General features: G+C 38.2%; 1 long non-coding RNA gene across 1 annotated transcript; it reads right to left on the reverse strand.

Annotated features, from left to right (window-relative positions):
• Window positions 1-9,304: 9,304 nt before the first annotated feature.
• LOC110680240 lies at window positions 9,305-24,467 on the reverse strand. Its single transcript, XR_002502800.1, has 2 exons — window positions 23,823-24,467; window positions 9,305-9,732 (listed from the first exon to the last, which is right to left on the reverse strand). It is a non-coding gene; the product is annotated as an uncharacterized LOC110680240 (long non-coding RNA).
• Between the last annotated feature and the right edge of the window lie 331 nt (window positions 24,468-24,798).

Below are 24,798 nucleotides of genomic sequence, written 5' to 3' on the forward strand. Positions count from 1 at the left end.
ACGCACAGCAGGAACTCCGACCTTCCCTGAAAAAGTCAAGAAGTGGCGAAAATGCTATTAAAGCAAATCCACCAGGTTTCAGACTTGTCCCTGGAGATTTTCCGTCACTTCCGGGATCATCTAAAACCCCAGATATCCCAGTTTTTCGCCCAGAAAGCCATCACGCAAATATTCCTTCGGCTCGACAGGAAAGTATCGAAACTTCCGACAAACTAACACTTTCTGGGATTGTGGAATTCATCTTCAAAATATTGGAAGTTTCTCCCACAACAAGAAACCTCATTAACATGGCACTTCCCTTCGTGAAACCTCTTCTGAAACGTCTGTTTTCACAATGGCCGATTCTTGATTCGATCATATCTCTCGATGGATAATTTAACCAACGAGGTCGGGGATATGATCGAAATCCTACAGTGGAATTGTAGAAGCATTCTTAAAAACATTGATGCGTTTAAATTTTTAGTCCACAGCACGCGCTGTGACATATTCGCCCTTAGTGAAACATGGCTCACTTCTGATAAAGATATTTCTTTCCACGATTTCAACATTATCCGTCAGGATCGAGGGGACGGTTATGGAGGGGTGTTATTGGGGATCAGAAAACTCCACTCCTTTTATAGAGTTGACTTCCCCCCGATGACTGGCACCGAAGTAGTCGCATTGCAGGTCACGATACGAGGCAAAAGCTTTAGCATAGCAAGTGTGTACCTGCCGCCGAGCGCCAGGGTATCTCGCAGGGACCTTGCAGCCATCTGCTGCGCTATGCCGGCTCCACGGATAGTCGTTGGCGATTTTAATTCGCACGGTACAGCCTGGGGGTCAATGTATGACGATAACCGTTCGTCCTTGATATACGACTTGTGCGACGACTTCAACTTGACAATTTTAAACACTGGGGAAGCAACACGAGTAAGACCTCCAGCTCCACCTAGCATGTTAGACCTCTCAATCTGTTCGAATTCGCTATCATTGGATTGCACGTGGAAAGTGATTCAAGATCCCCATGGTAGTGATCACCTGCCTATCAAAATTTCTATCACCAATGATTCGTGTCAGGCCCGCCAGATCGACTTAGCGTATGACCTCACGAAACATATTGACTGGGGAAAGTACGCTGAGTTGATCATCGATGGCGTACAGTCGGTCGAGTTACTTCCTCCGTTGGAAGAGTATCAGTTCCTATCCGAATTAATCGTCAACAGTGCTCTTCAAGCACAGCGTCGACCAATACCGGGATCGAAAGTTCGACGTCGGCCACCCACCCCGTGGTGGGATGAGGAGTGCACCGCAGTATATCGGGAAAAATCCGCCGCGTTTAAAGAATACCGGAAACGCGGTTCTCGGGAAAACTACGAGCGCTATACCTCTCTTGAACGCAAGTTTGGTAGCCTTGTCAAAGCGAAGAAACGAGGATATTGGCGAAATTTCGTAAACGGTCTTTCGAGGGAAACGTCGATGACAGCATTATGGTCCGCCGGGAGAAGAATGCGCAACGCGACGTCGGTAAATGAAGATAAAGAACACTCTTCTCGGTGGATCTTCCAGTTCGCTAAGAAAGTGTGTCCTGACTCCGTTCCCGTGTACAGGACGGTTCGCGCTTGTTTGCCAGAGAGAAACGAAGTTGATAGACCCTTTTCGATGCTTGAGTTCTCACTTGCTCTCCTTTCATGTAACAACTCCGCCCCAGGAATGGATAGGATTAAGTTCAACTTGCTCAAAAACCTCCCAGACGTCGCGAAGAGGCGCTTGTTGGACTTATACAATCAGTTTCTTGAAGGCAACATTGTTCCGGATGATTGGAGACAAGTGAGAGTAATTGCCATCCAAAAGCCCGGAAAACCCGCGTCGGATTACAACTCGTACCGCCCTATCGCGATGCTGCAGTGCTTACGCAAGCTGTTAGAGAAGATGATTCTTTATCGGCTTGACAAATGGGTTGAAGTGAACGGCTTTCTCTCAGATACGCAATTTGGTTTCCGCAGAGGCAAAGGAACGAACGACTGTCTTGCGTTACTTTCAACAGAAATCCAACTAGCCTATGCTCAAAAGGAGCAAATGGGCTCAGTATTTTTGGACATTAAGGGGGCTTTTGATTCAGTATGCATAGATGTCCTTTCAGACAAACTTCAAGATTGTGGACTTTCATTATTGTTAAACAACTACTTGTATAATTTGTTGTCTGAGAAACGTATGAGCTTTTCTCACGGTACCTCAACAACTTCACGAATAAGTTACATGGGTCTCCCCCAGGGCTCATGTTTAAGTCCCCTTCTTTACAATTTCTATGTCAGAGACATTGATGATTGTCTCGTGGAAAATTGCTCGCTAAGACAGCTTGCGGATGATGCCGTTGTTTCTGTAACAGGACCAGGGGCGGATGATTTGCAAAGACCACTGCAAGATACTCTAGACAATTTGTCTACTTGGGCCTTGAAGCTGGGTATCGAATTCTCTCCGGAGAAAACTGAGTTGGTTGTCTTTTCTAAGAAGCGTGATCCTGCAAAGGTAGAGCTTCAACTCATGGGTAAGGAGCTTGCTCAGGGTATTTCACACATGTATCTAGGGGTCTGGTTCGACTCTAAATGCACCTGGGGAAAGCACATCAAATATTTGTATCAGAAATGCCAGCAACGAATCAACTTCATGCGTACCCTCACTGGAACATGGTGGGGAGCCCACCCGGAAGATCTGATAAAGCTATATCGAACAACGATTCTGTCGGTTCTCGAATACGGTAGCTTTTGTTTTCAATCCGCCGCGAAAACACACATCCTGAAGCTGGAACGTATCCAGTATCGTTGTCTTCGGATCGCGCTAGGATGCATGTCATCAACTCATACGATGAGTTTAGAAGTTTTAGCAGGAGTACTGCCTTTATCAGATCGTTTCGCGGAATTATCGCTACGCTACCTCATCCGATGTGAGGTGTTAAATCCATTGGTGATTGGAAATTTTGAAAAGCTAATCGAACGAAATCCTCAAACAAAATTTATGACACTGTACTACTGGTACATGAGTCTGGAGGTTAACCCTTCATTGAATGCTCCAAATCGTAGTTGCTTCCCAGACTTCTCCAGTTCTACTGTAGGTTTTGATCTGTCCATGAAGCAAGAAATCCATGGAATTCCAGATCATCTCCGATCGGAGTATATTCCACTAATTTTTGCAAACAAGTTCGGTCATGTCAGCAGCGACAGAACGTTTTACACTGATGGGTCAAAAACAAATGATTCCACTGGATTTGGTGTTTATAACGAATTTCATAGTGCCGCCCATAAACTTCAAAACCCATGCTCAGTATACGTCGCAGAATTAGCGGCTATACATTATGCATTAGAGCGAATTGCCTCTCTTCCCTCTGATCGATTTTTCATTTTTACGGATAGCCTCAGCTCCATTGAGGCTATACGTTCAATGAGGCCGTTAAAGCACTCCTCGTATTTCCTTCGCGAAATACGATCTTCATTGAGTGCTTTATCGAATCACACCATCACCTTGGTATGGGTCCCTTCACATTGTTCGATACCGGGCAATGAGAAAGCAGACTCACTCGCCAAGGTGGGCGCTATGGAAGGCGATATTTATGATCGTCAAATCGCCTTCAATGAATTTTTTGCAATTGCTCGTCAGCAAACCTTGCTCAGTTGGCAACAAAAATGGGACAATGGTGACTTGGGTAGGTGGTTGCATTCCATTCTCCCTCGGGTGTCCAGGAAGCCGTGGTATAAAGGGTTGGACATGAGTCGAGACTTTATCAAGGTAATGTGTCGGCTGATGTCCAACCACTACTCTTTGGGATCGCATCTCTATCGAATAGGGCTCTCAGACAGTAACCGTTGCGGTTGTGGTACAGGATACAGAGACATCAACCACGTGGTGTGGTACTGTTCCGAATTCGGCATTGCCAGATCCGATTTATGTGAATCCCTCAGGGCCCGAGGGAAACCAGATAAGGAAGACATTAGAGATGTTCTGGGTAGGCTGGATTTCGATTACATGATGCTTATTTACAAATTTTTGAAGCAAAATGATGTCATTGTTTGATTTCCCATTCTCGCTGTCCACATAGTTCCCTTTTTGGTTTCGTTTGTCCACCTTGTCCCCTCGAAATACGTTTGTTTGTACCGTTACAGGTTGTCGTCATGTCCACTCTACGGTTGACCTGCAGCAACAACGATACTCACTACCACGCTGAACGTCAACATGTAAACCTTAACCCTATCCTCTCCTTCATTTTTTTTGTTATCCTTAACCTCGGCCAAACCGCGAGTTTTACGGTTCCCCAAAACTAATATAGATTATTAAGAAGCAATTATGAATTTGTAAAAAAAATCAATTGAATTCGTCTCCGTTATGCCTAGTGGCGCTTGAGCCTGTTAAATAAACGTTAAAGTAAAAAAAAAAAAAAAAAAAAACTAGGCTGTCAAGGATAAGTGACGAACTCATTATAACTTCATTAAATAGTGATCGTAGAACAGATTGTTTGTAAGCGTTGCAAAAATGCTAAAATCTAACAAATTTTTAATATTTGCATATAAATCCTCAAATGGACTTGATTCCAACGAAAATAGCTTAGACTTGAAGTTTCATACTAATATGCTTTACTTCTGCATTCGTTTTGCTTAACTGATTAACAGAAACTTCGTTATTTCGTTTAATATATTGTAGGCATCGCACTATCAAAGTTACCCGCATTATCAAAGTTACCCCGTTTTACGGTAATCTAAACTAGTGTCCAACACATTTTTCACTTTTCCATTTTGCTGGGAGTGAAATGATGGTATTATAGCAAATTTGATCATAAATGGATAAATCGCTAAAGTTACCTTATATAAGATAACGGTGGAATATTATTGATTTGAAAACAAAACTATACCATTAGTAGAATAGTGAAGGATACCAACATACAATATGTTCATTTGTGGGCTTCGTGGCCGAGCGGTTAGTATCGTCAGGCAGTAAGCGCATCGTGGCATGAGGTGTGGGTTCGATTCCCGCTTCAGCCATTGAAACTTTTCGTCAGAAATGTTTCATGGCTGTGCCACTGGAGCATGCTTGTCCATTGTCCAGTGTTAAATTTCAGTCTGTGCAGCTAAATGACTGAAGACGGTGTTCTTGTATTTATATAAAAATTTGTTTGTTTTGTGAAAACTAATGTTTAACTTTGACGAACAGCTTTTCTTAGGAGTTTTTGAAAAAACTATTTAGTTCTTCAACCAAAACCAGTTTGGAAGATATTTTTATAACATTGTAGAATAATAGTTGAACGATGCACAGAAAACTGATTACGATTTTATTAATAAATAAAAAAGATATAGCATAAACAAAGTATCAACATTATAAAACGAACAGCCATTATATGAAAAAGACTATTTGTTTTTTAATTTTAGAATGTTTATAATAGTTATCGCAAATATTTACCCTACCGGCTGTCACGTGATTTGTCATCACCATAACCGCTTGATTGATGAAACGATAGGACATTTGGATTAGGATAGGACATTTGCCTATTTGTCTTTTAATGAGGCATCACATTTATCCATCAGTTATTTATACATTGGTTATCGAACCAATGTATATAAGGGACCTGGGAGGGTGGCACAGATAATACACACGAAATATGAAACAACATTTATTTTAGACTGCAAGATAACTCCAGCTTGCCAACTTGGTGGCTTGGTGAAAATCGCTAGTTTTCTTTTGTTGTGTGCTTTCAATCTTTCCAGATAGACATGGTAAACGATTTTCTATACACTCAATTTTTATTTTTATTGGAAAAAAGTAAAACGATGCATTTTATAAAATATATATTCAATCAGAATAAAAGGTGCTCTCGTGACATTGCTTATGAATGTTATTATTTATTTAGTTGGTGTTACATCAATTAATTTGATAAAACCTCGTTAACGATGTTACGCCAATTTACTCGGTCCAAGGCTGTGTCTCTCCAACCTCGATTTTGGCCCACGTCACTCCAGATCTTGTGTTGCTTATGAATGTGCATTAACTGATTTTCATTCGATTCTTTTCACCTTTAATGAAGTGCAAAAATATATTTTAATCAGTTACGCAATTTTATCATGTTAGTCCATTGTTTAAGATCCCGGCTCACAGTAACAGCTCGTGATAGCAGAATCTCGACTCACTATGACGTACAGAAATGTTGTATCGGGTTTCCCCTACCAGTAATGGACCATTCATAAATTACAACATGCTTACTCTGCCCTTCTACGCCTACTTGTCCCATGTTCTATGTAATCTTCATGAACTGCGGTTCAAATATGCGTAAAACGACAGTAAAGGAAGGTGAATGTGGATTCCCAAGTAACCTCGAAGCTATATATGAAAACTTTATGTTTGCTCTATAGTGTGCTATCAGATTTTGTTTTAAAGTGACATAATCTTTAAGAGCTTTATAAAGCATAATTAAAGTGGGAAAAGGCCCCTCAATAATCAAATTAATGCAATACTTGGTGAAGCAGTTTTAATACAAATGCCATTTATGTTTGTATTTTTAGGGTTCATGATATATTAGCTTAAAATAATGTATATTTAGGACTTGCGCTAAAAATAAACAAAACAATGAATCCATTGACTACCTTTCAATGGTTTTCTTTACCAGCTTAATGATTTTTTTTGTTGGAATCAGGATTCGAACCCTCAACAAGGATGGTGGTGTGCTGGATGCCTGGCGCGTTGGTGTCCTGTGCTAAAGTTGCTGATGTAATAAGGTAGGATAAAAGTTCCTTATAAACGAAGCCACTGTGTGTGTTAACATTACTCTTCGTCCAGTTATTACGAATAGAAAGAATTCTCTTCGGCGATTGAACATCAGTGATTTCCTTTCCTCGCCAAATGAAACATCAATATAAAGAATTTGATCACCATTCTTTCTCGTAGAGGAAATAACAGAACTTAACCCACAAAACAAAGCCCTAGCGCATTAAAAAGATTTTAGGGGAGAGAAAATGAATGACATTTCTTCTCGCTCCTTATGAATAAAAGAGTCTCATAGATAAAATACAACAATTCTGAATGAATACATATATCCTTAGATCATGAAATGGGGGTTCGAGATGAAAGAAAGTCATTTCAATCTTCTTCCATATCCCACAAAACGTAATGAGCGAGTGCGAACGTGCTCGATCGTCTTACTTATTACAGATTCGAGTGCATTTAATGAGGTTATGTAATCTTGTATGACAGCATAACTGTATATTCACTCTAAATGCTTAGCATAATGCTATATTAAAATAATGCTACAAAAGCATTTACAATATTAATCAAATGGATCATTGCTTGACAGTTGTTGAAAAAATGCATGATAACATTATTAATGCAAAAAATGTTGACATCTGACCAAATTAATGCAATGATATAATGGTTGTGGTTACTTGAGTATGCATTTGAAACTGTTTAATTGCTTATTTGTTTATTTGAGTGGCACTCAAAGTCAGCATCCGTCTAGCGTTGGCTGATTTTAAATCGATATTTCGAAAATCAATGTTTTCATCCCGATTCATCGATAATTTGAATCGATGATTAGAGTATTTAGAATCTTATTTCGAGTTTTTGATTCGATTCATAAATTGATAAATATTTCCTAATGAGTTGATGAGAGAGAAACCAAATTTAGAACTAGCTTTCAAGTAGTGAATCTGTTGTATTGAATATCAAAACTGATTATATTGAAAGATGTTGGAATCGAATGCAAATGCATTTGGTGTTATCTCACACTTCATCAATTTCCATTCAGGGGGACGGACCTGGTGTAGTGGTTAGAACACACGCCTCTCACGCCGAGGACCTGGGATCGAATCCCATCCCCGAGATAGTCACTAAAAATTTCAGTGACGTCTTCCTTCGGAAGGAAAGTAAAGCCGTTGGTCCCGAGATGAACTAGCCCAGGGCTAAAAATCTCGTTAATAAAGATAGAAAAAAAAAATCAATTCAACTCGATTCAAACACATCAACGCATACGATTCGATTGAATCGACAAATTGATTCGGCAGTTCAAATGTGAATCGATTCGGTAACATCGATGTTATGAACAAATTCGCTCAATGCTCCGTACACTAAATCCTTATACAAGGAAGCGAAATCATCTCTTTCTTGGTCCCTATTGAACAGTTGTCCGAAGAGGCTCAAGAGTCACGTAACAAGGATGTTAAGAATTGCAGGGAGGATCTCCAGAATTGATACTAACTAAGATCTATTACACTGTTTGTTGGAGACATAAAATCCTGTGATTACATCTATTAGAGGATTCTCGAAAAAATGTTTCATGGCAGAGGATGGGAAAAATCTTTTGGTTAAAACGGATAACGAACAGTGACAGCGAAGTTAGTAATAATGACGATAATCATTCACCGTAATATTTACTGACAAGATTATAGTTTTTGAAGGAAAAAATAAATGTTTAATTGAGATATTACAAATTTTATTTTATTCTGAGTACTCCGAAAATCCATATTTCTCAAGAAATGACTGAGAGTTCCTGTAGGTACGAGTGCTTTTCTATAAAAAATAAAAACGTTGGTAATGTTCATTACATACATTGTATACACAGTTAACGCTAGGAATGTGAACTACGGAAGGTGTGTCTGTGTGTCTATGATAAATCCATCTGAATAGATTATTCCGATTTGTTATTGATTGATTACATTGTTGATTCGATTGCAAAAGATTCGAAACAGGATTGCAAGACATTCAAGTTAAGCCAATATAGGCAGTATATAACAACTGTAAATTATATATGCATGTAAGTAAACATTTTTTTCGGGTTTTATTTTGACTGTCAGGCTGAAGCAGGCTAAAAGTGGCTTTCTCTACATTTCATAGTATTAGTTTCAAGCCATTGGATGTGGCAGTTTCAGACTGCGGAAATATGCGCAGTTTTAGTGCCGAAAAAGTGCAAAATTTTATATAAAACCTTCAATAACTCGAAAAGTATGAGAGATAAAAATATGCTCTTTTCGAGAAAGTTATGCGTTTTTGCAAGTAACAATTAACACTAGTATAACTGAAAATTGTACAAAATGCAAGCGGTGTCTTCAGCAAAGTTGGTTCTTTCAAGATTATCTACAATTTTCCCGATGAAGTTTATTTTAAAATTCATAAATACGATAAACAAAATTTCGTTCTCACTTTTAGGTGGATTAATCCCTAAATTGATACTTTCATAAAATAGCGATTATGAAAGTGAAAACACAGAGACTATCGGGTCGGTTTTTACGACTGCTGTCGTGTCGAGGCCGTAATTACTGGTAAGGATTTCTTTCAATAAAAGTATTCAACGAAAAACTCTCAATACTTCATAGTTTATTATGACGCCGGAAAAATAAGTTTCAATAAAATAATAATGACAATATTATTTAATGAATAAATATAAAACAATACCCAAATGGATTAATATTTGAATGTTGAGAACTGATAATTTGACAAGGCGGTAGACGAATAATTTGTTGCGTGGAAATTGCATGTGTTTGCTTCATGCGTAGATATCATGTCACTGTACGGAAAACTTCCGAATCGTTGGGGAGTCGAAAATATGGCCTGTTTGTTCACTGAAAATGTGGTTGATGAATTTATCTGCTCGGCATGTGGAGACCTCACTATTTTGGGTGTTTTAGAAAAATGTAGAGCAGGTGATATTGCACAGAGCGATTGTGAACCGACGTTGATGTTACGCTCATTTCGTCGAAATTTTGCACGACGGTTCTGGAACCATACCTATAATTGGTAGAAACGAAATATGAATGTGTTAATGTACCGTCGATGGGGGTGACAATGGGTCTAGGGGGTGAGATTGGGTCAAAACGGAAAAATATGTTTTGTGAAATATTTCAGCTAATAACGCTGATATTACTAAAATTAATAATTCATATGGTAGGGAACATATTATTACACATAATTCATAACAATATACATTTTTAGAAATAGTAGGTTTGTTTACTACATCAATAAACTTGCATGTTGAAACTAGATAAAATTTACAACATTAAATTTCTCCTGTACAAAGTATCACGCATGTACTCTAGCCTCTACCGTTGTAATAGTAGAATGTTGAAAGTCTTTTCATTGCACATCACAGGTATTTTCCAGAATCTGTTTGATTTTCCTACAAAAAAATCATTTTTTTCGGTACGATGTCTAAAACATTGAAAATGGGGGTGACATTGGGTCAAGCAAGAACGTTAGTACATGAAATTCCAAGTTCATTTTTTTGACATTTTACGGTGCCGGGTGTTCTCTTTTTTCATTAAGATGTGTTTATTCTTTCTATATACAGCATCTCTGAAACATCAAACAAGTCTACTTGAGTATTCCGTGCATTGAATAACAATACAACGCATTTTGACAACTTCTCAAACCAGCAACTGTGTTTCGTGCGCAGCAACATCGTAAATTTTTATCAAAAGGGTGTTTTTTTTTCTAAATTTGATTATTTATCAGTGTTTTCATATAATAGAAACATCTCACGGAAGTACAAATGAGTTGGATCGCTGAAATACTGGGATTATGACGTCAACTTCTGCCTGAAATTTATTGATCGTGGAATGTCGCACCGAAATTTAACTATTTGCGAAGGTTTAAAATAATCACTGTTTCAGTACACCTTTGGGGAAACTGAATGGGCTTTATAGCAATGGGGATGAGACTTTGAAGACAATTTGAGGGAAAAACCAAGAAAATTTATGTAAACTTGACGATAAATGTTGGGTTTACATATTTTTTCTCATAGCTCTTCAATTTTCTGTATAATTTTTCTTTTAAGTGGGTTTATTATACTTGTGAAACATCTTAGATATCTTTTTGTCTTGTTTACATCGTTTTTCATCAATATTTTTCAGTTGTGAATGGTTTTGAAATCATATTCTCAAAAACAAGTTATTTTAATTTCAGTGACCCAATGTCACCCCCTCTATGGGGTGAGATTGGGTCATTTTTCATTCACTTGTGGTGCTGCTGTGAATAAATATTTGTCTTTAATTTTTTGAACAGTTGTTAATGTACCATCAAAGTACATACACACCAAATTTGAAGTTTATTGGAGTTAAATTGCGATAGTTATTCAAAAAATAAATCGCACATATCCCTTTTTGACCCATTGTCACCCCCAACGACGGTACGTTGTTTTACATATCAATGGATATTTCCCTGAAAATAATGGAACAACTAATCTACAAAGTTGTTTCTATTATAAAAACATTTTTTTTTTTGTCGGAACGAAAATAAGGGCGGCCCTTAGTAAGAGAAAGATAACCATCAAAACTTTTTTTATTCTAAGGAATATTGATATACATAGTTTGTTCTAAAAAGTTGAAGATCGAAAAATTTTAAGCTGATTGACCATTTTAGAGCATTTTTCGCTATTGATGTAGGGGGGCCCATCAAACATTGTTTTTTGAAACAACTTTGTAGAACATCGTTTTTACGTAAAATCGCAATTGAAGGCGTGAGTTCCATTTTTTCCTCCAACAACCCCAATCCATTTTTCCTCCAACAACCCCAATCCGTCCGTGTTTTTCAGTCATTTAATAAAAAAAAAATCAAGAAATTCAGTACATTTTATTATTCAAATAACGTAAATTAATATTTGAAAAAGAGCCCTGATCAGCCGAACGACGCAATTTAGTCGCGATGCTCTCACAAGAGCGCTGGACACTAGGCTGGATGGCACTGACGTCCATCTTCCGGATACAATTCTAAATCCTCGTGGTCAACTGCTTCTAATCTTTGGTCCACCAATTATCTGTGTACACTAGGACATTGAGGGTGCCGAAAAAGTCCTCAATGGGACGGCAATGGGGCAAGTTGGTCGGATTCCTTTCCTTCGGTACGTACGGCGATTCGTAAAACCGTACAGCACGCTCATTTTTTAATGAATACCTGACGCGTAATATAACGCAACGGGTATTCAACCTGAAAAGATCAAACATAGAATAAATGATTTACTTGGATTTTCCCCAGTCTAAGTAAACCCAATCTGGCATTCTTCGGAAAGGGCTTTCTCAAGAATATTATTTAGTTCACTTTAATAAAAAAGATCCAAATACATATGTCTATCTAAAATAGTTTTCATTTTTTATTATTTAATACGGATTTTGTAAAAATAAAGACAATCAATTTGTTTTCATAATGTTTATTTTTGGTCCTCGTGCGACTAATTTCTGAATAGTGCGCTGTTCATAAATTGCAGCGCCATGCTAAATATCCAGTTTCAAAACGCAGCGAGTTGAGGCACGTCGTGAATGAGTTGTGCGATGTTTGATTTGGTGGCGGTGCGACATGTCAACCTTCTAGCCATCGCAAGGATTTGCACCGTCAGAATGGCCACCAACCAGAACGGCCAAGTATTAAGAGGCTCTTTCCAAAGAAAAATCGTAAAACTAAGGCTCAACAATACTTAGAACAAATTATCGCTAACAATATGTATAATTTTAGATTCATACATGTTTTGAAAATGCTATATATTTCATGTCAAGCCTGCTAACATACTTTAAGAAACTTAGCTATCGTGAATCGATATGTAGTAAATTATCAAATCATTGTATTGAATTTGATTTAAGATGAAAATGCTTCGAAGCCAAAACCTAGAATTTTCAAATGCACAAATTTTTAAAACAAGACAACCGTTTGTACTGAAAATGTTATGGATTGATCAAATTATCAGCACGAACGATTGTATAGTTGTTTAGTTTTGTGCTCTGGAAAATTCGAGCTTTGGCTTCGATGCATCTTCACCTTAAACATGATTTCAGTTCTACTAGCTTACACTGTCATTTGAATGGATTGTAACCATTACATATTCCCAGGCTTTAGATTAATTACAGAATTACAAATTCTGTAAGACTTGCATCAGAATAGAAACCAAAAATTTCCTATTGCCAAGCATAATAAACTATGGACCGATGCACAAGTTCACTATTTGACGTTTGAGCGGTGCCGTTTATTTACGTGACCATGGCAACGAGTGAGTTCGGCACCGCACAAACATCAAATTAGTGAACTCGTGCATTGGTCCATGTTCACAAACAGTCTGGAAATTTCTTCAGAACTAGATAAATTAGCTTGATATGGTCTAATCCACCGGTGTACTAAATTCACTCGGTCTGAGAATTGTGAAACTTGAGCGGGGCACGCTTCCGTATGATCTCCACGTGATCTGGACCCGCTCTAATGTCAAAGTTCTTCGACCGAGTCAGTTTAGTACACCCGTGGATAAGACCATAATGAAACAAAATAAAATTAACTGTGCTAACGTGTAAATTTCTTCACGTCTAGGTTTAATTCTAACCAAGTTCTACACCTGAAAGCGCCATGCAACATATACGCATGTATGTTGCGTTGTAATATATGCGCATTTAATATACTTTGTCACATAAATGGCGTTGTCACTTTCTCTTGCAACAGCAAACGTAGCACCAGTTGCGCGCGCTTTCTCGATTCTTCCATACCGCGCCGAAAGAGCAGTTTCTTTTTCGGGTGCACCAATCGGAATATATTTAACGCCACTCTTGCTCTAGAAATGCCAACACAACTGCATATTGCTGCTGTGCTCATACAAGACATTTCCGCGCACAAGAGAGAGAGAGTACAAGTCTGAAACAATAATGCTCTGCAATGCAATGGAGACGCATGGCTGCTTGTGTCGTTTACTTTGCTGTTTTGGGGCTGTCAATTTATTACTTAAGACACTTTTTGGGGGTTTTTAAACCCCCCTCATCCTATGGTAAGATTTTTTGTATGAAAATTAAAAATAAATTGTAAGACGTATAAGAAAATTACACTGGCGGCATCCATAAAGTACGTAACGCTCTAGGGGGAGGGGGGAGTAGGCTCAAGCGTCACGGCTCGTAAAAAAATTATTTTTTTTTTCATACAAAAAGCGGTAACGCTAGCGTAAGGAGGAGGAGGAGAGGATCAAAAATTTCCAGTTTTAGCGTTACGTAATAAATGGAAGCTGCCACTTTGATAATTGATAATGTAAGAAAATTAGGTTGCGCTGCATTTTAGAATGACATAAATGATCAAATTGTCTGCTTGTATATCTTGCGACATATTTCTAAAATTTACTAACGTAGTAAATAGCCATTTTTGACACCATGCATATTGCAGTTTTTTATGACCTGTAACATCTCAAGGACACCCCTTCACCTCCTTCAGCGTTCTGTAATTTGTCAATGGGCCCCAAATATTTAACGATCAAAAACATGTCAAATGGCAGACACAAGTTATTTTAAAATCAAACGTATTTTATGCCTAACATCGGTTAAGCCTAATGTATTCATGACTAACGTTCATTATGCCTAACATCCTTACGTCTGACGTCCTTATGCCTAGCGTCTTTATGCCTAGTGGGGTATACTCGTGTCTGAACCAGGAGATTATGAAAATCGAATGTACATCGGATTTTTCCTCGCTAGAGATTAGTATTGAGTCCATGTTTTTTATAATCGGAAGGATTCCAAATATTCTATCTATGGAAATCCCGTTCTGGGACCCATTTGCATTTCTGCCCATACATAATGTATGGAAAAAAAATCACCGATCGAATATTTCAAAACTTTCCTATTATGAAAGCATTGGCTGCTTGGGCACGTCAGGAGTTAGTCATCAATATTAACCTCCTTTCCTGAGTAGCCTAGATAGCAGCGTAGTGTCGGTAGCGATTGTTTCAATTGGCTAAGAATTAACACTACGGACTGCCTGTTCCGGTGGTTAAAATCCACCTCACAGGTGACCCCTAATTCATGGTGCGATGCGTACCGTGTCTAGGAATTAATCGTTGAGGGGGTCTAAATAAAACCTAACCGCAAACGGAGCCTGTGGAGTACCAGGGCGCCCTCCACAGTATTGAGCCCTTCCTGTGCTACCTGGAGCAATGGTGCAGGTGACCTTGTGTTCCTCCGAGATAATCGGCTGCCCTTCTTCAGTCTCTATCCTGAGGCTAAATAAGGGTGGGATTATAAATATGTTGCTATTTCATTTAAATTTTCACCTATATGGATTCGCATTATGCGTTTTACACAGTGTATTCGTCTTTGGCGACTTTCAATAGATACTAAGCTGGATTTTTCGCTGCTGGTCTTTTTCTTACTAAGATTGGAAAAAGCTTAATCCGGCCCAGTTTGGATAGTGGCTACGGTTAGGATAGCTCAGATCAATCTTCAGCATAAAAGAACAGCAACGATCAATCTTTGCAGACTCATGCAAAATGGTAAAGCCCAGGTGGCGCTAGTTCAAGAAACTTACTTTCGTAAGGGAATCTTCTATCTAGGTAACCTTGTGGACCCATTTTTTGCTACTTTCAGCAAACTTGAAATAGCAAATCTCGCGCTCCATGCCCCGCGCATGCGTGCTCGTTAATAAAGCAATCGTTGCTACACTCATTTCTGAGTTAATTACCATCTGTCACAATTGATGTTTCTGTTGGTGACCTCAATAGGAAATACGTCTATTGTTCGGTATACTAACCACATGATGAACCATCTCCAAAGGATGATTTCAAACGAGTTGTCGTACACTGCGTAACAAAAGGCCTTCCGCTGATTGTGGGCAGTGATGCCAATGCTCATCAAATCATCTGGGGCAGCTCAGATATCAATTTGAGAGGCTCCAGTCTGATGGAATACTTAAGTAGTACAGATCTTGGGTTACTTAACATAGGCAATCGCCCAGCCTTCATGGTATCTGCTAGAGAAGAAGAGTTAGACATAACGCTCTGCTCGAATAGAATCAGTCACGAGTTGACGAATTGGCATGTATCAGATGAGGAATCATTATCTGATCATCGCTACATCTTCTTTGATCATTCAAATATAACTGCGCAGACTTTGCGTTTTAGAAATCCCCGGTGAACAAACTGGGCACTCTACACAGAATTGGTTGCGACCAAATTTCATGGATATTCTCCGTCCATTGAAAATCCAGTGATTTGGATGATGCCGTTGATACTACAACAACGTACATTATGGAAGCTTTTTGAAGAAGCATGTCCTCTGCGGTCTGTGAAGACTACAAGAGGGACCCCATGGTGGAATTCCAATCTGATTAGGCTCAGGAACAAATGTAGAAGGAGTTGGAACAGACGCCGTTCAGCTGAATCAGAGTCGTTTAATTTGGCTCGCAAGGCTTACAAGAAGGGTCTTCGTTCTGCTGAACGATCCGGCTGGAAAAACCTTTGTACAAATGATTCCAGTTTGAGTGAAGTTTGTCGGCTGAACCACCTGCAAAATCTAAGGATTTCCAAGTGAACGAAATTCGCTTACCTAATGGTGACTTTACTTCTTCTGACGAAGCAGTTTTAAACTTTTCATTCAATACACACTTCCCCGAATATGCGGACTTAACATCTATGGATGAACCAAATGTCTTTTTATGTAGTTATGAGTCTCTGGCATCAGTTCGCACTATCGCAACTACTGAATCGGTTTGCTCCTTTCAAATCTCCAGGAGCAGATGGGATTCATCCTGTTCCGCTCCAGAAGGGATTTGAGTTTATCAAACATGTTTTGATAAAGCTACTTGTAAGCTATCGAATATATTCCCAGATCCTGGCGTGATATTACTGTAAAGTTTATCCCGAGAGGAGGACGTGCGTCGTATGAGGAAGCGAAGAGTTTTAGACCAATCAGTCTAACCTCTTTTCTTCTAAAATGTCTGGAACGCATTATCGATCATCACATCCGTGATGTTCATTTGGTAAACATGCTTCTTCATATGAATCAACATGCTTACCAATTTGGGAAGTCCACTGTAGGGACGTTCCGATATATCGAATCAATTTGACTAACCGATTCCTTTTTGCTGTTAAATGTATAGGGATTATCATAGTGATAAAAAATGTTGGAAAACATTATTTTACTTTTGGCTTTTCGTATGACTTTCTTCCGATATTGTTTGTTTCGATATATCCAAAGAAAAAAATATCGAAAATATTCCAGAACACAAAGTTCTATATTGTTGCGTAGGTGTTAATTATTTTAATGGTTTTTAACGTTTATGATGATCATTATTCATTACTTTATTGGATTGAAATATTAGTTCTGCCAAACATATCGATTTGAGAAGTCACGAACAGGAAAAAATGACTAGTTGATGAAAATGATTCGATATATCGGAACGTCCCTAATCCTCTGTGACTCTTTTACATAAAGTTGTATACGATATCGAGAAAGCATTCTCTCAGAAGCAATTCTTGGATATTGAGAGTGCCTTCGATAACGTGTCTTTCGATGCCATATTGGAAGCTGCACGAAACCATGGGCTACCTACAATTATTATCAATTGGATTCATCAAATGCTCAAAAATTGACATCTCTTCTCGAAATTGCGTCAAGCAGCGATTCGAAAACTGAGTGTTTGCGGATGCCCCCAATGGAGTGTCTTATTACCCTTTTTGTGGAATCTCGTAGCAGATACGCTATTGAGGCAACTCAGTAATTGCGGTTTTCCAACTTATGGATTTGCCGACGACTATCTAGTTCTGCTAGGTGGTATGTGCATAAGCACTTAGAGTGATGCAAATTTAAAATGTTTGCTCCCCTATGCTTAAACGATTTTAATTATCGTAAATAGCATCCTCCAATTTATATTTAATGTGTATTTTTTTAACATGACCCATGTTAAAATAATATGAGCGTATATAAAAAAAAATCTTGGATATTAGTAAGGAAATAGTAGAAAACAATTGAAAACCTTAGCTTTTTTTGCTCCTTTGTACCAGTATAGTGGGGCGTTCCTATAATAGCGAGTCTCTATGGGAAATCAATGTAAAACCACTATTATAGGAACTAGAGATGGACGGGTGTCGGGTTTGAAAACCCGTCGGGTTCAGGTTTCGGCTCGGGTTCGGGTTTGAGAATTTGAAATTTTTCGTGTTCAGGTTCGGGTCGGGTTTGAAGGCTACAGAATTATCGGGTAGAGTAAAGTGGGCAAAAGTTCGAGTGGGCAAGAGTTTCTTTTTAAGATTTCTGGCTCAAATCAAATCAAAAACTTAGAAATGCCATGGTGGTTCGAATGCTATTCAAGTAAGAGACTTTCACTCCAAATACCATAAAAATCGATTGAGATTTGGAAAAGTTATAGCTATTTGTTGTTTTTCGACGTAAATATTGTTATTTTTGGTCAAACTTTCGATGCATGGAACCAAATGAAGATATAATATTTTTTAAATTTTATATAAGGGCGTTTCTAGGCCTATCATAAGGATGCTTCGACGTGTATTAGTTTTTCCATAAATAGTTGAATCAATTTTTGGCCCATAGCGGGGTAAAAGTTCGAATCTGCGGGGCAAAAGTTCGACCCATGTATAAACCCACGGAAAAATTTTCAAATTTCCTTAAATCTACATATTATCTTCAAATTTAGAGAATTTTGATTGATCGTGCGAAAAATGTCACAAAATTTTACATTTTCACTTAGTTTTGCGAAAAACTGCTATTTTTTGGGTGTATTACAATTAACCCTGTTTTGGGCATTTTTTGATGAAAATTTAGTGTGTATTTTCCGGCAAACATAAGTTTACGGCTGTAATAAAGTATGCCTGGCATAAAAGCATTGATATTTGTGTTTTAGCCTACGAACTTTTGCCCCACACTAGATTCGAACTTTTGCCCCACCGGTGGGGCAAAAGTTCATTTAAGACAATCAATTTTAAAACTGTTATAACTAAAAATGGGTAAATATTTTGACATAAGTTTTTCAGTAAAATTGTGGCCAATATGTTGAAGGTTCGCTGTATGGTATTTGTTTTGTCTCATCTGCTATTATTTTCCTGGAAAATTTGATTGTACCACTAAGGTCGAACTTTTGCCCCACCTTACTATACGGGTCGGGTTAAGGCTTCCAAAATGTCGGTTTTAGGTTAGGTTTGATGAGAATTGTGAACAGAGTAACAACTTCAAAGCTTTCCTATGCATCAGAAACGAATCTTTTCAAACTAAGGTGTTATTCGAGTTTTTCTTACAAAAAACTTTTGAGATTCGGGTCGGGTTCGGGTTTACACAGCCAAAAAATGTTGGGTTCGGGTCGGGTCCGGATTTGCTTTTCAATTATTGTCTCGGGTTCGGGTCGGGTCCGGGTTTGAAGAAATAAAATAAGTCGGGTATGGGTCGGGTTCGGGTTTGAAAAATGTGAAACCAGACCATCTCTAATAGGAACACAAGTTAGTAACTACCACTATTACTGGAACATGTTCCAGTGATGGAGGAAATGATTTATTAAAGATTCGATGATTTTATCATTCTTAAAGATTATTTTTTAACGTGAAATAAAATAGAACAGCTTTCGAATGACGTATTCAGATGTGGAAAACGACTTTCCGTTATATTTGGGCGATTTTTTAATTAACAACTACCGAAAAGCTAAACATTACATATAATTTGCAATTGGATTAGATGGACAAATTGATGTGAAGATTTGCGAAAAAGTTACACGTCTTCTCAGTGAGATCGAACTCACGACTCCCCGATCTCTAGTTGGGGCGCGTTACCACTACGCCATGAGAGGACTCATGAACGCAGAAGTTAACCTGAATTCGATTTCAGCTCAATCATCACGTGGTCCAAAGTGCACCTCTTTCGGAAGAATTAGATGCCCATCCAAACACAACGCTTTCTATATATATCCAATGCCTAGCCCAAGAGCGAATTGTTTTTTAGGTATAGGAATAGCACACTACACTAGCCAGCAAACTGCGCTGGTCCGTTGCTCGATAAATACTTGTTTTTTTAATTATGAATCGTGGTTTACGGCCAACCAGCCGAGTGGAAGTTTAACAACTACCGAAAAGCTAAACATTACATATAATTTGCAATTGGATTAGATGGACAAATTGATGTAAAGATTTTGCGAAAAAAGTTACACGTCTTCTCAGTGAGAATCGAACACACGACTCCCGATCTCTAGTAATGTAATGTTTTAACTTTTCGGTAGTTGTTAAACTTCCACTCGGCTGGTTGGTCGTAAACCACGATTCATAATTAAAAAAGCAAGGATTTTTTAATTCATTTACCCGTTACTCTTGTCTCTATCACTGGTACAGATGCCCTGAATCGTAGATCTACACACACTTTGTGTTCCCACTTTTGGTGAATTGGGAAAAAATGTCCTTGCTCCAAGTGATCTCACAATTGCTTGTCACTTTCCTTACAGGACATTACCACACAATTCCCTTCACGGGAAGAGTGGACGTCTGGCAATTTGAAAAGAAGTAAATCAAACAATATAGTATGTTACACTAATGGCTCTCTTCTTGAAGGTAGAGCTGGTGCTGGTGTATATTCTCGTGAGCTAATGCTGAACAGTTTTCATTCACTAAGTAGAAACTGTACCGTTTTCCAGGCAAAAATATTTGCGATTATGTGTGGAGTGCAATCAGCACTTCAACAGCGCGTAATAGGTAAAAACTTCTATTCAGATAGTCAGGCTGCTATAAAAGCTATTGCTTCGGGCAACTCAAGGTCGAAGCTTGTTATCGCATGCCAAACTCAAATTGAGGAACTGAATTCAGTCAACTCTGTAACCTTGTATGGGTACCTGGCCATTCTTTCATCGCTGGAAATGAATTGGCTGATGAGCTAGCTCGCGATGGAGCATCGCATGACTTCATTTGCCCTGAGCCAGCCTATTCCAATCATGAAGTGCTGGGTGAAGCTTCAGATAAATTCTTGGGCGGCAACTCAGCACAAGCAATATTGGAAGAGTTCGGAGTCGTGTCGTCAAACAAAATTGTACATTTACTGAGCCATCTCCAAGGGTGGCGAAGTATTTAACAAATCTGTCAAAGCAGAATTGCAGTATCTTGGTCAAAGCGTTGACAAACCACTGCCGACTCAACTATCACATGGTAAATATTCAGCGTGCTGACTCATTTGTGTGTGATAGTCGTGATTCCAATTATGGAACTTCGTATCACTTGATATGTAACTGTCCCGTTTTTGCGCAAATGTGGTTCCAATTATTTGGTAAACACTTATTAAGTGAAACTGAATTCAGAAGCCTGAATCTTCAGAACATTCTGTTATTCTTAAGCCGTGTGGTAATGAGCTATAGGCTCTCTTTGCACTCAAATTACAGATTTTGTGGAAAAATACAGATATACAGGTTCTGTATACAGAAATTGGCCAAAATTATTCAGATTCATACAGATTTTTGAGAAAAATGAAAATTTGTATTTTTGAAAACCATAAAATTTGAACGATCAAGTGACAATTTCGCAGTGTAGTTACAAATGATTAGAATTTTCATAAATTTCTTGCATAATTTTTACTTTTTCTCCAATATTTAGGCATACAGATTCAAAATACAGATATTTTGTTCTAGGATACAGAAATACAGATTATTGAAGGAAAAAATACAGATTAAAATGTGGCAACCCTGATCCCACTCCTTTTTCCTCCTTCTTTCCCTTCCCCTTCCTCGCCCATCGGGTAGATCAGGGCTGCCCAACGTACGGCCCGCGACCTCATTTTGTGCGGCCCGCTTAGGGTTCAAAGATTCTTCTCATATTTGGCCCGTTGACTATCCCACCAATCCGAAGTAAGAAACTATTTAATTTTCAATTTAATTTCAACATATTTTTTTATTTAAATTGTTTTGTTTCCTTATATTTTCTAGGTACTTAATTTTATGAATGATTCAAATTCTTAATCTCAAATTCTGTGTGTTTCAAACACTACCATGATTTCAATTCAAAACTCAGAAACAAAAGGCTACAGAATCCTGGAAATATATTTGACCAACACCTGGGCGTTATTCATGCAGATTCCTTGACAGGATTATAAAAAGGCAGGAATTTTAGGAAATCTTGAACAGGCTTTTTTAGAATTCTGTACACGAATTTCACGGATAACATTAGCAACATTCTTACAGAATTTTTACCAGAATTCCATAGACTTCTAGCCTGGCTTATTAAATAAATTTATAATACAATTTTGGGCTGCTTTGAGCAGATTTTGAAATACCTTTTAGCATTCTAAAAGATTTCGAAATGATTTTTGAGTGAGATTCCGAAGGAATCCTAGGCACGATTCTTGTAAAATCCTGGACATTCAGACCAAGATTTTCGTAAAAGCTTAATCAGAGTTTTAGCATATTTTGGGTCGAATTCTGACAGAATCCGGAGTATAATTTTTTTTAAATCCTGGGCATTATTCGCTTCTTCTTCTTGGCATTACGTCCTCACTAGGACAAAGCCTGCTTCTCAGCTTAGTGTTCTTGAGCACTTCCACAGTTATTAACTGAGAGCTTTCTTTGTCAAACTTGCCAATTTCGCATTCGTAAATCGTGTGGCAGGTACGATGATACTTTATGCCCAGGGAAGTCAAGGAAATTTCCATTACGAAAATATCCTGGACCGACCGGGAATCAAACCCAGATGCCTTCAGCATGGTTTTGCTTTGTAACCGTGAACTCTACAACTCGGCTAAGGAAGGCTTCATGGGCATCATTCGTACAGACGCCAAATTTTTTGGGGTAGATTCTTCAAAATATTCTGCAAGAAATTATTAATAGTTTTAAAACAAACTCTCACAATATCCAGCAGAATGATTAGCAGGAATTCTCTGTTTTTCGACTTCTTCAAATTTAATTTACTTCATTCATTGAGTTTTGTCAGATTTTATGAACTTCTTTTTTTGCTTTTGTCAGACTTTATGCGTATTTGCATAAATGTGGCCCGCAACACGAAGTTGTTTTTTGAGATTTGGCCCGTGGTTCAAAAAGGTTGGGCAGGCCTGGGGTAGATGATGAAATAGGCTCAAATATGACGATGGCTTAAATCTCCCAACTGGTGGGGAACGTGCCTTTGGAGCCGGCCTTCTGATACCTGATACCCATTCGCATTTCTGCCCATGCAAAATGTATGGAAAAAAATCACCGATAGAAAATTTTGAAACTTTCCGATAATTAAAGTATGGACCGAATATTGGCCTCTAGCGAGAATAAACCGGATGTACATCCGATTTTGCTGGTTCAGACATATTAAAAATTAGTTCTCATGACTACCTCGATGGTCTCTTGGATCGCATTTGCACTGGTTTTGTGTTATATAACTCGATACCTCCCTAACTTGGTGGTCCCTTTAATATCGAGTTATGGAGAGTTACTGTATAAGAAATATTCAAATGTGTGGGATAAAATAGACCATATTTAAAAAAAAGCGTCGTGAGATAATAAAAACCGTTTAAATTAATTTCTCCAGAGAGTTATACATATTCACCTTCCCATTTTTTTTTAATTTACTTATATTAACATCTATGAAATGGATAATCAAACAGGTTTTTTTTTCTGAATAAGGTACGTGATCCATTAGTTGTAGGTGTTCCTTTAGTTGCGGTAGTGCCATTTACACTGATTTCAATGAATTTTCCACAGAACCAACACTGCCAACCGACGTGTTGGCTTGTTGATATACGAGGTAGTTGAAAACATCGTTATAATTGCATCAACTTTTCTCACATGCACCAATAGCTGCGGTATATAGGTAGTGTTTCCTATACTGAAGGATCCCATAAGAAATTAACGGATACTGCAACTATAGAAACACTTAATAAAAATATACCGCAACTAAATGAACAGTGTACCAATAGTGGAAGCTTCACTGACATGCCAATGGTTATTTGCTACCCATTACAACAATTATATGTACATTCATCGCGCTTTTTGAATTTTACTCGGGGAAATGAAGTTGAATCGAGCTTAATTCCTCCACTATTGGAACATATATCCTAACTCTTAATGGCGGCAATATTTCTTTTTCAGATGAATGAAGAATAAAAATATTATGAAATTCTCTGTAGGCCTCAAACACCTACCTGTACCCGGGCTTCGCTTAGCCCAACTTTGCTGGCGATTTCTTCCCTTAGAAATGCATCTGGATAGTGTGTTCTTTCAAATATTTGCTCCAACGCCGAAAGTTGATCGGAAGAGAATGTTGTGCGGTTCCTTCTCAATTTTTTATTCGATGACAATCCAGCATTCACTTGTTTACTTTTTTCCACCTGTGCATCTTTATAGAAATGAGAAAGAAACAAAAACTTAGCGTTATGATGTTTTCGATGAAAAGAAATTTTACGATGAGTTTTACGTTGCGATGGAGAGACAAATAGTTTTTGTCTTGTGTTTGCGATATGCGTGTATTTGCATCACATAAAATACATTGAAGTAAAGTAAACTACAAAGCTATTGAGACTCATATAAAGTAATTCAATAATTCTCCCAAAATATGCCATACTTCTTTTCGATACGATTGCAGTGTTCAGTGCATAGGATAAGGTGGGGCAAAAGATCGACCTAAGTGAAATAATCAATAATGACAGTACAACTATAACAGATGAACCTGCAAACTGGCTAAATTTTGATGAACAAAATTTATGTCAAAATATTCAACCATGTTTAGTTATAACAGTTTCAAAACTGATTATTTTAAACGAACTTTTGCCGCACTGGTGAGCTTTGTGGGCTTCATGGCCGTGCGGTTAGTGTTACCAAGCATTTAGCCGCATCGTTCCAAGGCTGTTCTTGGAAGCCGTGGAGAACCTTGAGGATCTGCACTGCCCATAACTGCAAAACAGTCACATTCGACATTTTTGACAAAATGGAGTTAATACCATGTAGAGTCATCAAATGACAAATACTTTCGATCAACTTACTGGAATCTGTGATATTGTTCTAGAAAATTTGAAAAAAATACCAAGTTGTTTTGGCACATTGGCAATTGTAACCGCATAACAGTCACATTGAGATTATACATGAGCCTCATGATGCAGTAGCAACGAAATTTCCATCAGA

The sequence above is a fragment of the Aedes aegypti genome, unplaced genomic scaffold (assembly GCF_002204515.2).
Source record: "Aedes aegypti strain LVP_AGWG unplaced genomic scaffold, AaegL5.0 Primary Assembly AGWG_AaegL5_hic_scaff_1094_PBJ_arrow, whole genome shotgun sequence".
Classification (NCBI taxonomy): domain Eukaryota; kingdom Metazoa; phylum Arthropoda; class Insecta; order Diptera; family Culicidae; genus Aedes; species Aedes aegypti.